The 12299-nt window shown below is 37.6% G+C and overlaps 1 non-coding gene across 1 annotated transcript; it reads right to left on the bottom strand.

Moving 5' to 3' along the window:
• Window positions 1–8579: 8579 nt before the first annotated feature.
• Window positions 8580–8686, bottom strand: LOC140869938 (small nucleolar RNA R71). The gene has a single exon (XR_012146926.1). It is a non-coding gene; the product is annotated as a small nucleolar RNA R71 (small nucleolar RNA).
• Between the last annotated feature and the right edge of the window lie 3613 nt (window positions 8687–12299).

The raw sequence follows: 12299 nt of genomic DNA, 5'->3' as shown, positions 1-12299 counted from the left end.
GGGACATTTCGATCCGGTGTGACTAGATACCCAGACTGTTTTTTCTTCAAAGGTTCCATCTCCTCCTTCAGTCTTTTGATCTCCTCCAACTGTGCATTTTGGTTGGGGAGAGGTGGGTTGGCCCTCTCCCTAGCTTCTAGAACCCTTTCAAAAGAGGCATTAACAAGTTGATTAAGTACTGCTAGATCAACGGGTGGGTTTCCTCCATTCTCTTCAGCCATCTCAACTCTTTCTTCTTCAAATTCTCACAGAAGACACCAATTGGTGATATCACAATTTATCTCGGGTTTGGTCTGGTATAGCGGATCTTCAAACCTTGCACAATATGGGTCGGGTCGGGTATAACGTGTTTTGCACAGACAGAAACAAGGTTAGGGGGCACCGAATGTGTTTTCGGCGTGACCTCTCCGTTGCCTAAGTTAGTGCTGGAAAGATGAAGAGTGTGATAAAGCGAGAATAAAAGTGTCAGATCATAAGAAATATCTGGTATTTATAGAGGATGAAGGGGTAAGTTACCTTATTGCAGTAGAATTCTTATTAGGACAAAATTCAACCCAAGGTAGGAGACTAAAGCAGATAGAACTCAGTCACCATGGCGGCTCGGACTCTTGAACCGACTTAATATCTGATCAAATCTCGAATTTGTTGTAACTTATCTTTATCTGTTAAATATCCTTAAATATTTCCAATATCTAAGTTCTTTTATATTGGGCTCGGGTCGAGCCTCTAGGTTACCCAATCATGGCTCAGCCCCATGGGCTCAGCAGTTAGGGCTTGAACAATAAATATTACCTTTTTGTGTTGGTTGGACTTTATCCGACTTGGGCATTGACACATGATTGAATTTAATGATTTTTTAATTATCCTCCTTGGACATGAATTATCGGGTTCGGGTTGGACCAGACCCAAATATTTTTGGGGCATCAGATTTCATGAGATTTCATTTAACAAAATGAAATTCTTATGAAATTGATCGGATTTCGTGGGATTTCTTAGGATTTGAGTTTTAAAAATTATAATAAAATTTTTAAAAATTATATTTATATAACTTAATCGTAGATTTCAAGTTTTCTTTGCAATTTTTTAGAAAATATCATTTATCTGAAAAATTATATTATCAGTTCACACTACTATATTTTAAATTCTTACCAAACACCAAAACGGAATTTCAATTTCACGAAGTCCAACTCCAAATCCAAATCCAAATCCAAATCCAAATCCAAATCCAATTCCAATTCCAATTTCAAATCTCATTTTTTATAAATTATAAATCCAAACATACGGTAAGGGTTGATTAAAAAAATGGGAGTGAGAGAGAAAGTATTTAAAAAATAAAGAGTCTGAATTTTTTTTTAAAAAAGGAGTTGACTACATTAATTGAAAATTAAACCCATTAAGTTAATTAATTCCTCTCTTTTATGTTCCCAATTTAGTTGACCCAAAATCCACTCTTGTGTCGACACAAAATTCACTGGGTCGACCAAGAATAATTTTTTTTGGTCGACCCAAAATTATGGGTCGACCATGTCGACCAAGAGAGATTCCTACTTGGTCGACCAAGAGACTCTCTTGGTGGACCAACAGGTCTTGGTCGACCCGACCCCGATCATTATAGGTCGACCAAAAAGAATTCTTCTTGGTTTCTTCTTGGTCTACCCATAATTTTGGTCGATCCAAAATAATTTTGGTATTCCATTTTTGAAGAAAGTGAATGGACACGTAACATTAATTATCGATCAAACTTGTGAAATTAGTAGATTCATATGTAAAAACATGTAAGATTATAGAACATACTCATGAAATCAGTTGATTCATATGTTAAAATATGTAATATTATAGAACATACTTGTGAAATTAATGGATTCATATGTCAAAACATGTACGATTATAGAACATACTCATGAAATTAGTGGATTCATATATTAAAACATGTACGATTATAGAACATACTCGTGAAATCAGTGGATTTATATGTTAAAACATGTATCCTTTTAAAACATACTTGTGACATTAACATATTCATATTTTAAAACCAAACAAGATTATAGAACATGCTAGTCAAATTAGTATATTCATATGTTAAAACATGTACGATTATAGAACATACTTGTGAAATTAACGGATTCATATGTTAAAACATGTATCATTATAAAACATATTTGTAACGCCCCGATTTTATCTTAATTGAGCTTATTTGAGATGATCAGAGTTTTCAGAAGTCGAGGGCCGTTTTGATATTTATCAGGGTCTATTTTGCAAATTTTGGAAATTTCAGGGACTAAAATGCAAATAATGGATTTTATATAATATCTAGCATGGTTTGACTTGGTTTTAGTCTTCGTCCTCCTCCTCCAACTCGTTGCCCACCATTGAAGCGCCTTCTTTGTTTTTCAAGCTTTGTGATTTCGATTTCCGGTCGATCCGTTCGTTGGAATTTATTTCTGAAGGCAGATTAGCGATCACTGCAGCGAGAGCTTCGTTCTATCGTAAGTTTTTCTCCGATCAAATACATTATATGTGAGGTCTCGATTCTAATCAAATACTTAGAGTAAAGCAATAGATCAACACAATAAACAATAAGGATTAAGACATCGAAATATTTTTTTTTTTTTTAAATGAATCGTGCCCGCTCGATCTGTAAATTCTTACCGATCGAGCGGCCAAGGATTCCGAAATCACTGCCCAGAAATCAGGACGCCGGTAAAATCTTACCGATCGAGCGGACACAAAAATGTCCCACTCTCTGTCTTTGGTACAGGGGTGCTCGCTCGATCGGTGAACTTCTACCGATCGAGCGAGATGCTCTGTACCAGAAATAAAACTGGTTTTTTCCAAAAAATTCAACTCCAACTCTATCAAATACATTCCAAACATCATAATCTCATTCAACAAGATATAAAAGTATTCGATTCTAGATGCATACAATCTTCAACAAAAATCATGCATAAGTTCCAACTAGTTCGACTTATACAAAACAACAGAAGTTCAAAAATACATAAATGACTCCTAACATCTAAGCCTCACTTCTATCATCTCATTCCCGATCTAGCCATGAAGTCTCTGACTTGATCCTGCCCCACCTGTTGCCAAGTACACATACAAACAAAGACAACAGCCGGATAATCCGGTGAGAATAATATTCTCAGTAAAAGAGACTAGCATACAATATCACATAATATATCAAAACATGATATATAATCAAATTCCACATATACCTCAAGTAATTCATTCAATTGCGGAATTAAAATGATATGCATGACTTTAAAACTTCTGGATTATCAGACTCAGATAATCAAAAGGAATTCTTCTTTCTTTCTTCGGTTTGGGATCCAGAGGTTAAAATATCCAACAATCACACCGAACTCCCCTTTAAAGGTGGATGAGGTATATTTTAATCCTCTAGACTCTAGGGCATTATAGTGAGTTAATCGAAACTTGTAGTAAATCGTCTACCAAGGCCACTCAACTATAATCTTCAGATCGTCTAATTCAAAATGAATAATCAATCGGCTCAAAATGAATGCATATGAAATCTCATGCATTCAATCATCCATTCAATCATAAGTTCAAATAAGCATATAAACATGCAATATGTGATTTCTTTTAGGACACTCGAATCTATCCTGATTCAAGTTAATCGTCCTATTTTATTCCAAAGTCATCTTATACCTTCTTGTCATTCACAATCTTCAATCTGTAAAACAACAATCTCAATTCAATATCCATTCAAGTTCATCAATCGATATAGAAAGACATTGATACTATACCGGCTCAACTCTTCCGAACGAATCGAAGCTGCAATCTCGCAACTCCAAGGACTTAGAATCAATCAAACAGAAGAATTCACATGATCAATATCGATAGCAAAACCTCATCAAACTCGGTATAATCAAATCAATAGAAACAACATCCCGAAACTCAAACTGACGGCATAACGGCTATAAACTGATCAAACCGAAATTGCAGACAGCAGAATATCGATTCCAAATACTCAAACCAATCATCTAACATCATTTCCAAGTCAAACCCAACACATCTCAAAAATCTAAGTTTCGAAAATCATAAGAAAAATCATATCAAATCCGATCGTCGATAAATCTCCGAACAGTCTTAGATATACTATCACAGCAACCTCAAGAACATCCTCTCCGAATATCAATCAATTATAAAGACATCCAAAAATTTAAACCTCATAGAAATAAGAGAAACTTACTTCCAAACGGATCACTCGATGCTGTGATCGCAGATATATACTTCAGATCAAATTCCAACGGACGGATCGAGCTAGAATCGAAATCACAAAAGCTTGGAAGATTTTTGATTGCCTACAATGGTTAAGGAACGTTTTGGAGGGGATGATGGAGTGGTGAAAAAGACTTAGTCAAAGTCCAATATATAACAAAGCTCAATTTTGCGTTTTAGTCCCTGAAATTTCTAAAATTTGCAAAAAGGTCCCTGATTAATAAAAATCGGCTCTCGAATTCTGAAATCACTTAGTATCTCAAATAAGTTCAATTAAGATAAAAATGGGGCGTTACATTATATTTTTTTGGATGTTGTTAGATTCGATTAAGTTTCGAGTATGTTGTTCTTGGCAGAGTTCTGATCGTTTATTATCTGTCGGTTTTGAAATAAAGCGTCGTTCAGATTTGTTATGATTTTTGGAAGTTCATTCGAAAATTTGGAGTTTGAGATTTGAGGGGTTTGAATTGTTGTTGTAGTCTTGGTGTTGAATTGAGTTGATATCGGTATTGTACTGCTGTGTGCATTCCGGTTTGTTCAGTTTATAGCCGTTATGCCGTCGGATTGAGTTTTGAGATTTCGAACCATTTTGAGTTTTTACGTGATCTCATCCTCGGGATCCCAAAAGCAGCGCAGCAATACCCTTGTTTATCAGAGTTGATATCCCGATTTAAAAAAAAAATGCATATCATTCGTTTTGTGTTGATTATGTTGTCTTGAAATCATGTTGTTGAGATATTACACGTATTACTTGTTATGTTACTTTTACTAGGAATATCATTCTCACCGGAGTTATCCGGTTGTTGCTTTGTTTTATATGTGTACTTGGCAACAGGTGGGGTAGGATCAACTCAGAGGCATCAGGATAGGGGTTGAGTTGAGTAGAAGTGGGACTCGGTTTAGAAGTAGAATCATCATGTTTATCTAGTTTAAGATTGAAGCATGTTAGAACTCGAACTTGTAATTTGAACTTGTTCTGCTTTCGGATCCTAGTCTAGAATTGAAGCATGTTTGGAATTTTATCGATCTAGACTCCTTGTTGATCTTAGGCTTTATGAAAGCATGTTTTGATTTTGCGTGTATTCTCTACACCCCGTTTTGTGTATGTATTTGAATGCATGTTAAAAGCGAGCGCGGGAATGTTTTTGATAACCTGTGCATTTCTGCCTAGGCCTTCAGCTCACGAGCGAGGTAGTAACTCGCGCGCGCGCGAGGTAAGTCCTGGGGCTCGGGTCTGTTAGCCCGCGCGGGCGCGAGCCTTCCGCTGGGGCTCTGGATGTGCTGCCTGCGCGCGCGCGAGATGTTTATCTCGCGCGAGCGCGAGGCGTTTCTAAAAAAAATATATTAACGCATGATTTTCTTATGGCTTATTTATTGTTTAATTTGGGATTAGATGTTTAGAACCGGGGTCTCACATTAAGTGGTATCAGAGCGATAAGTTCTTGGTTGAACTAGAAGTGAGCGGGGTAGATCGAGTTCGCATGATTTGATTTTCTCGCATGTGATTGATTTCTTTAAATGATTATTTAAACGTCATGCGATCATGCTTTATTATTCCATGAAATATTTGAATTGCAGGATTATATGATTTAAATATTAAAGCATGATATATGTTAGAATTGCGGATTTAATTATTCCTGATATGGAATGAGATTTTTGAACAGAGATTAAGGACACGAGATTTTTGAATTGAGATATTTGTGTCCTAATTATCTTGAATATGATATATGTTTCCTCGATGAATTTTTGGATCAGGAAACATTCAGTAGCAACCCCGATTGAACAGCTTTGTTCTGCGACTGAAAGAATGGATGTCACTCCAACTCTGATGGAAGCACTCTTGTTGAGGCTTCAGTCGTTCAACCCACCAACTCTGAAGAGTAATGAGAATGCTGTGGAATGCGAGAATTGGATAGAAGAAATCGATCAGTTGTTTGATTCTCTTGACTACACCGATGTGCGTCGAATTCGGTTAGTAGTTTACCAACTACAGGGGATGGCCAAAGGTTGGTGGATTTCAAGGAAGAAAGCCTTGGAGAATCAAGGTATGATTGTTTCTTCAAGTTTATTTAAAATAGAATTTCTTCGGCAGATTCCGTTCCAACAACCGACTGGTTATAGAGGAAGTAATACGAGGAATCAATTGCAACCAAGAGGGAAACAATTCAAGAAGTCTGGGAGCAGTTCTTCTAGCTCCAGCGGATCCCAACAGTTTGGTTCAGGACAGAGTTCTGGATCTTCCGGTTTATCTTGCAGCAATTGTGGAGGTCGACACCTTGGCGAGCACTGTCTTGGAATTTATGGCAGTTGATAGAACCCAAAAATGCATGCTAAGTTAGATTATTTTGGGTTCCATTGACCATGTGATTTGTGATTTGTTTCGTGTTTTCATTTAAAATTCAAGTTTTCAAACTTTATAGTATGCACTCATGTGTTTAAGTTGTTTTGTAGGAAAAAGACGGAAGACGGAGCTCGAAAAGTGCTGTGTTAAAGCTGGAGGCAGAGATTTTCACGCTATAGCCTGCCATATCCTGCGCCATGGCGTAAACCGTGGATTATGAAAAAAATAAAACAGAACTCTTCACGCTATGGCGTGATGTTTCCTGCGCCATAGCGTGAACTGGGAAAAAGTGAAGAATGGAGACAGAACTTTTCGCGCCATAGCGTGACATTCTTAGGCCATGGCGCAGGTCGTTGAGTAAAAAGAGGAAAATTTCAAAGCAAGTACTCTTGGAGATAAATAGGGACTGATTTTTTGAATTTAAGAATATCTTTTTTGCACATCTCTGGGCGGCTGAAATATCAGAAACTAGAGAAACGGAGCGGGAGGAGTGAAGAACAATCGTGAAGCAATTTCTCCTCTTCTTCTTAAATTATTTTCTATTATTTTTGTTTTGAGGAAAACATTTTGATGTTAGTTATGAGTTTTATTTGTAGCTAAACCTCTTGTGTTGAGATTTAGGGGATCCGACCCCAGTTGTCGACTCACGAATATTGGTTTTTGACTTCTAATGAATGTTTAATTATGCTATTGATTTGTTTTGCATTGTTGGAGCGTAGCTGACTCTCTCAATATTTCTATATCATGTTTTATTTCGAAAGAAAATTTCATGATAGGAACAAATAGCATGACTCATGGATCTACAATTTACATAGACATGAAATTGGGTACATGTTGATAGTGATAGTCCAGTAGGTCGAAAGCTAAGGGATTTCACAAGTTGTGAATGCAATCATCTATGATAAATAATTGAAGACATTTGATTATTTCATACCATCGAATTAGTTTAGCATAACTTGAAAGAGTATGTTAATGAATTAGGGAATCTTGTCAAAAACGTGAATTGGTTGTTGGAAGCAATTTTCAGAGTCGACTAGGGGAAGGTGACCCGACAATCTCAACATTATCTCCATCATTTGAATTTAATTCACTAAGATTGATTCAATTCTAGATTTTTATTTATTTCTGAGTTTGTTAATTCTCTTGTCATTAAGTAGTTAATAAAAACAATACTCATTTTTTGTAAAAGTGAAATAAGGATTAGTATTTAGGTAGAAGTTGTGCACTAGTCCCTGTGGACGATACTCATATTCACATATTATATTATAATTTGCATCGTGCACTTGCGATTATCTCGAGCTTGCGAGATACAATTATTTTCTGAGATTCATAGTGCAAGTAAAGCTCGATCAAGTTTTTGGCGCCGTTGCCGGGGACTTTTGATTTACAATTTTCTGCTTAGATATCTTCTTTAATTTCACTTCATATTCTCACGAATTATCCATCTTACCTTTGCAGGATTTTCTCGTGGTGCATGCTACCATCCTTGCGCTCAGAACTTGTACCCTTTGATCCAAAAATCGAGAGAACCTTTCGAAAGAGACGAAGACAACAACGAGCTGAGATGGCAGAAAACGAACTACCATGCATCAATAACGGTGATGGCGAAGCTAATAATCCACCTGTGTATAGATCCATGATGGACTGTGGTATACCCACTATTGAGGATGTTTGACCGAGTATCGTTAGACCAACAGTGACAGTAAATCAGTATGAGATAAAGCCGGCAATCATCCAGATGATCCAGAACACAGTCCAATTCGGTGGATCTACCATTGATGATCCTAATGCTCATATTGAAAACTTCTTGGAAATATGTGATACTTTCAAACAACAGGGAGTTTCTGATGACGCTATTCGTCTACGTTTATTTTCTTTTTCATTAAGAGACAAAGCTAAATCGTGGTTGAATAGTTTACCTGCAGGTTCTATCATAACATGGGGATATTTGGCTAAAGCGTTCCTTACTAAGTACTTTCCTCCCTCGAAGTCCATGAAGCTGAGAACCGACATCACTATGTTTGCTCAAGGGGAACAAGAGTCGTTGTATGAAGCATGGGAGCGCTACAAAGATATGCTAAGGCGATTCCCACATCATCAGTTGTCTGATTGGCTTGTGGTACAAACTTTCTATTATGGTTTACTATCTGCAAATCATACTATGTTGGATGCAGCTGCAGGTGGGAATCTTTTGCGGAAATCGCTGGAAAATGGTTATGAACTGTTTGAGGAAATGGCCTCTAGTAGCTATCAACCTCAATCTAAGAGGAGCATGATGCGAAAATCAGCAGGAATTCATCAAGTGGACGCATTCACTTCGATGACAGCACAACTAGAGGCTATGAATAAGAAGATTGATGGATTGAGCTTAGGAAATTCTGCGATGCGTATTCAGGAGGTGTTCTGCGATAGGTGCCAAGGTGAGCATTTCACTAAAGATTGTCAAATTGGTAATCCTTTTTATGTGCAGGATGAGGCACCAGTGAATCATGTGGGAAGCCAAAATCGCCCCAGGTTTGACCCGTATTCAAATACATATAATCCGGGGTGGAGGAAACATCCGAATTTTTCTTGGGGTGGTCAAAACAATCAGTCTAGGCCATATCAGAATCAAAATCCTGTGAAGCAACCTCAAGAGGAGAAGTCCAGTTTAGAGCAAATGATGCAAAATTTTATATCATCCACTGAGACTCGAATGCAGAACCAAGACGCAACTATAAGAAGTTTGGAAAATCAAATAGGGCAGCTGGCAAAGAGGATGTCAAATCGAGAGCCAGGAACTTTTCCAAGTGACACTGAGACTAATCCAAAGGAGCAAGTAAAGGCCGTAGAGTTGCGAAGTGGGAAGAAACTGGAAACCAAGGAGTTGGAGCACAAAGAGAAAAAGAAGGAGGGTGAGAAAGAGCCATCTACAGGTAAGTCATCTGACTCTACACAATCACCCACATCAAAATCTAATATTGTTATTCCACCTTCGTTTCCTGCAGCAATGAAGAAAGCGAAACTTGATTCGCAATTTTCAAAATTTCTTCAGGTGTTTAAGAAGTTACATATTAATATACATTTTGCTGATGCATTGTTGCAAATGCCTAGTTATGCAAAATTTTTGAAGGAAATCTTAGCAAGCAAGAGAAAAATAGAGGAGCATGCCATGGTAAACTTAATTGAGAATTGTTCTGCATTAGTGCAAAACAAAATTCCACCGAAGTTGAAAGATCCAGGGAGTTTTTCTATCCCTTGCATGATTGGTGATGTGGTTTTTCATAAGGCTCTTTGTGATTTGGGTGCCAGCATTAACTTGATGTCATTTTCTGTGTTTAGGAAGCTTGGAATGGGAGAACCAAAACCTACAAGAGTTTCTCTGCAACTGGCAGATAGATCCATAAAGTATCCACGAGGAATAATTGAAGATGTGCTGGTTAAAGTGGAAAAATTTATTTTCCCAGTAGATTTTGTGGTGCTTGACATGGAGGAGGACCTGGATATGCCATTGATCTTGGGCAGACCTTTTCTGGCGACTGGAAAAGCCCTAATTGACGTGCAAAAAAGGAAGTTGTTATTGAGAGTAGGAGACGAGGAAATCACTTTTGATGTTTTTAATGCACTAAAGCACACACTGCACAATAATGATTGTTTTAGAATTGATGCATTGGATTCACTTGTTCATAATTTTGTGCAGGATGAGTTAAAAGACCCTTTAGAAGTTGCACTTATAAATGATGGATGTGAGGATGACTTTGATGAAGAGAGGAAAAATTCATTGCATATTTTACTGCTAATCCTCCATTGAAGAAGCAAGTGCGATTCAGACTCGAAGAATTGGGAGATAGGCAGGATTTAGTCCTTCAACAACCAAGCATAGATGCACCACCTACTCTAGAACTCAAACCTTTACCTTCACATCTAAAATATGTTTATTTGGGTGATGATAATAATTTACCTGTTATTATTTCTTCTTGTCTTACAGGTGTGATGGAGGAAAAATTGGTACACATCTTAAAGGAGCATAAGAGAGCCTTCGCATGGAAAGTGGCTGACACTAAGGAAATCAATCCATCGATTTGCATGCACAAAATTTTGATGGAGGATAAGTACTCTTCTGTGGTTCAACCTCAGCGGAGGCTGAACCCGAAGATGCAAGAGGTAGTAAAAGCTGAAACCATTAAACTCTTGGACGCAGGTATCATCTATCCTATTTCTGAAAGCGCATGGGTAAGTCCTATACAGTGGGTTCCTAAGAAAGGTGGTATAACTGTGATAAAAAATGACAAAAATGAGTTGATACCCACTAGAACGGTTACGGGTTGGCGTGTGTGCATTGATTATAGGAAGTTGAATGACGCCACCCGTAAGGACCATTTTCCCCTCCCCTTCATTGATCAAATGCTTGAGAGATTGTTGGGTCATGAATTTTATTGCTTTCTAGATGGGTATTCGGGATATAATCAAATCATGATTGCACCAGAGGACCAAGAGAAAACAACTTTCACTTGCCCATATGGTACCTTTGCATATAGGCGGATGCCGTTTGGATTGTGTAATGCACCCGCCACTTTTCAAAGATGTATGACTGCTATTTTTCATGACATGACAGAGAATTTCCTAGAGATATTTATGGATGAATTTTCTATTTTTGGATCTTCTTTTGATGATTGTCTGAAAAATTTGCATTTGGTGCTATTATGATGTGAGGAAACTAACTTGGTTTTGAATTGGGAAAAGTGTCATTTTATGGTACAGGAAGGCATTGTTCTTGGGCACAAAATTTCTGAACAGGGAATAGAGGTGGATAAAGCAAAAGTGGAAGTCATAAAAAATCTACCTCCACCGACATCTATTAAGGGAGTGAGAAGTTTCTTAGGGCACGCTGGTTTCTACAGGCGTTTTATCAAAGATTTTTCTAAAATTGCTAAGCCCCTATCCTCTTTACTAATGAAATATGTACCGTTTTACTTTAATTATAATTGTGTGCAGGCATTTGAGATCTTGAAGGAGCGACTGGTGACAGCTCCTGTGTTGGTAGCTCCTGATTGGGATCTTCCATTCGAGGTAATGTGCGATGCTAGTGATACGGCGGTAGGTGCTGTTTTGGGTCAGTGGAAAAACAAGGTATTTCATACTATATACTATGCGAGTAAGACTTTAGATGAAGCTCAATTGAATTATGCAACAACTAAAAAATAATTACTCGCTATAGTATTCGCGTTTGATAAGTTTCACTCCTACCTTGTTTTATCTAAAGTTGTTGTGTACACCGATCACTCGGCACTGAAATATTTACTTGCCAAAAAGGATGCTAAGCCTAGATTGATTAGGTGGATATTACGGTTGCAAGAATTTGATCTGGAAATAAAAGATAAGAAGGGGGTAGAGAACGTAGTGGCGGATCACCTTTCTAGGCTTGAGTGTGTCAGTGAGGACACGGGGGAAAAAAATGGTGATATTGATGATTGGTTTCCGGATGAACAATTGTTTTCATTAAAAAATTGCCCATGGTATGCGAATTTTGCTAATTATCTGGTGACAGGCACACTTCCACCAAATTTTACATTTCACCAACGAAAGAAATTTTTATCTGATGTGAAATATTATTTTTGGGAGGAACCATTTTTGTTTAAGATCTGTGCAGATTCCATGATACGGTGATGTGTGCCAGAAGAAGAGATGCAACCAATCTTGAGCCACTGCCACGATCGAGAGGTTGGCGGTCACTTTG

This window comes from Henckelia pumila, chromosome 4 (genome assembly GCF_033568475.1).
Source record: "Henckelia pumila isolate YLH828 chromosome 4, ASM3356847v2, whole genome shotgun sequence".
Classification (NCBI taxonomy): Eukaryota; Viridiplantae; Streptophyta; class Magnoliopsida; order Lamiales; family Gesneriaceae; genus Henckelia; species Henckelia pumila.
This window is presented reverse-complemented; position numbering and strand designations above follow the sequence as displayed.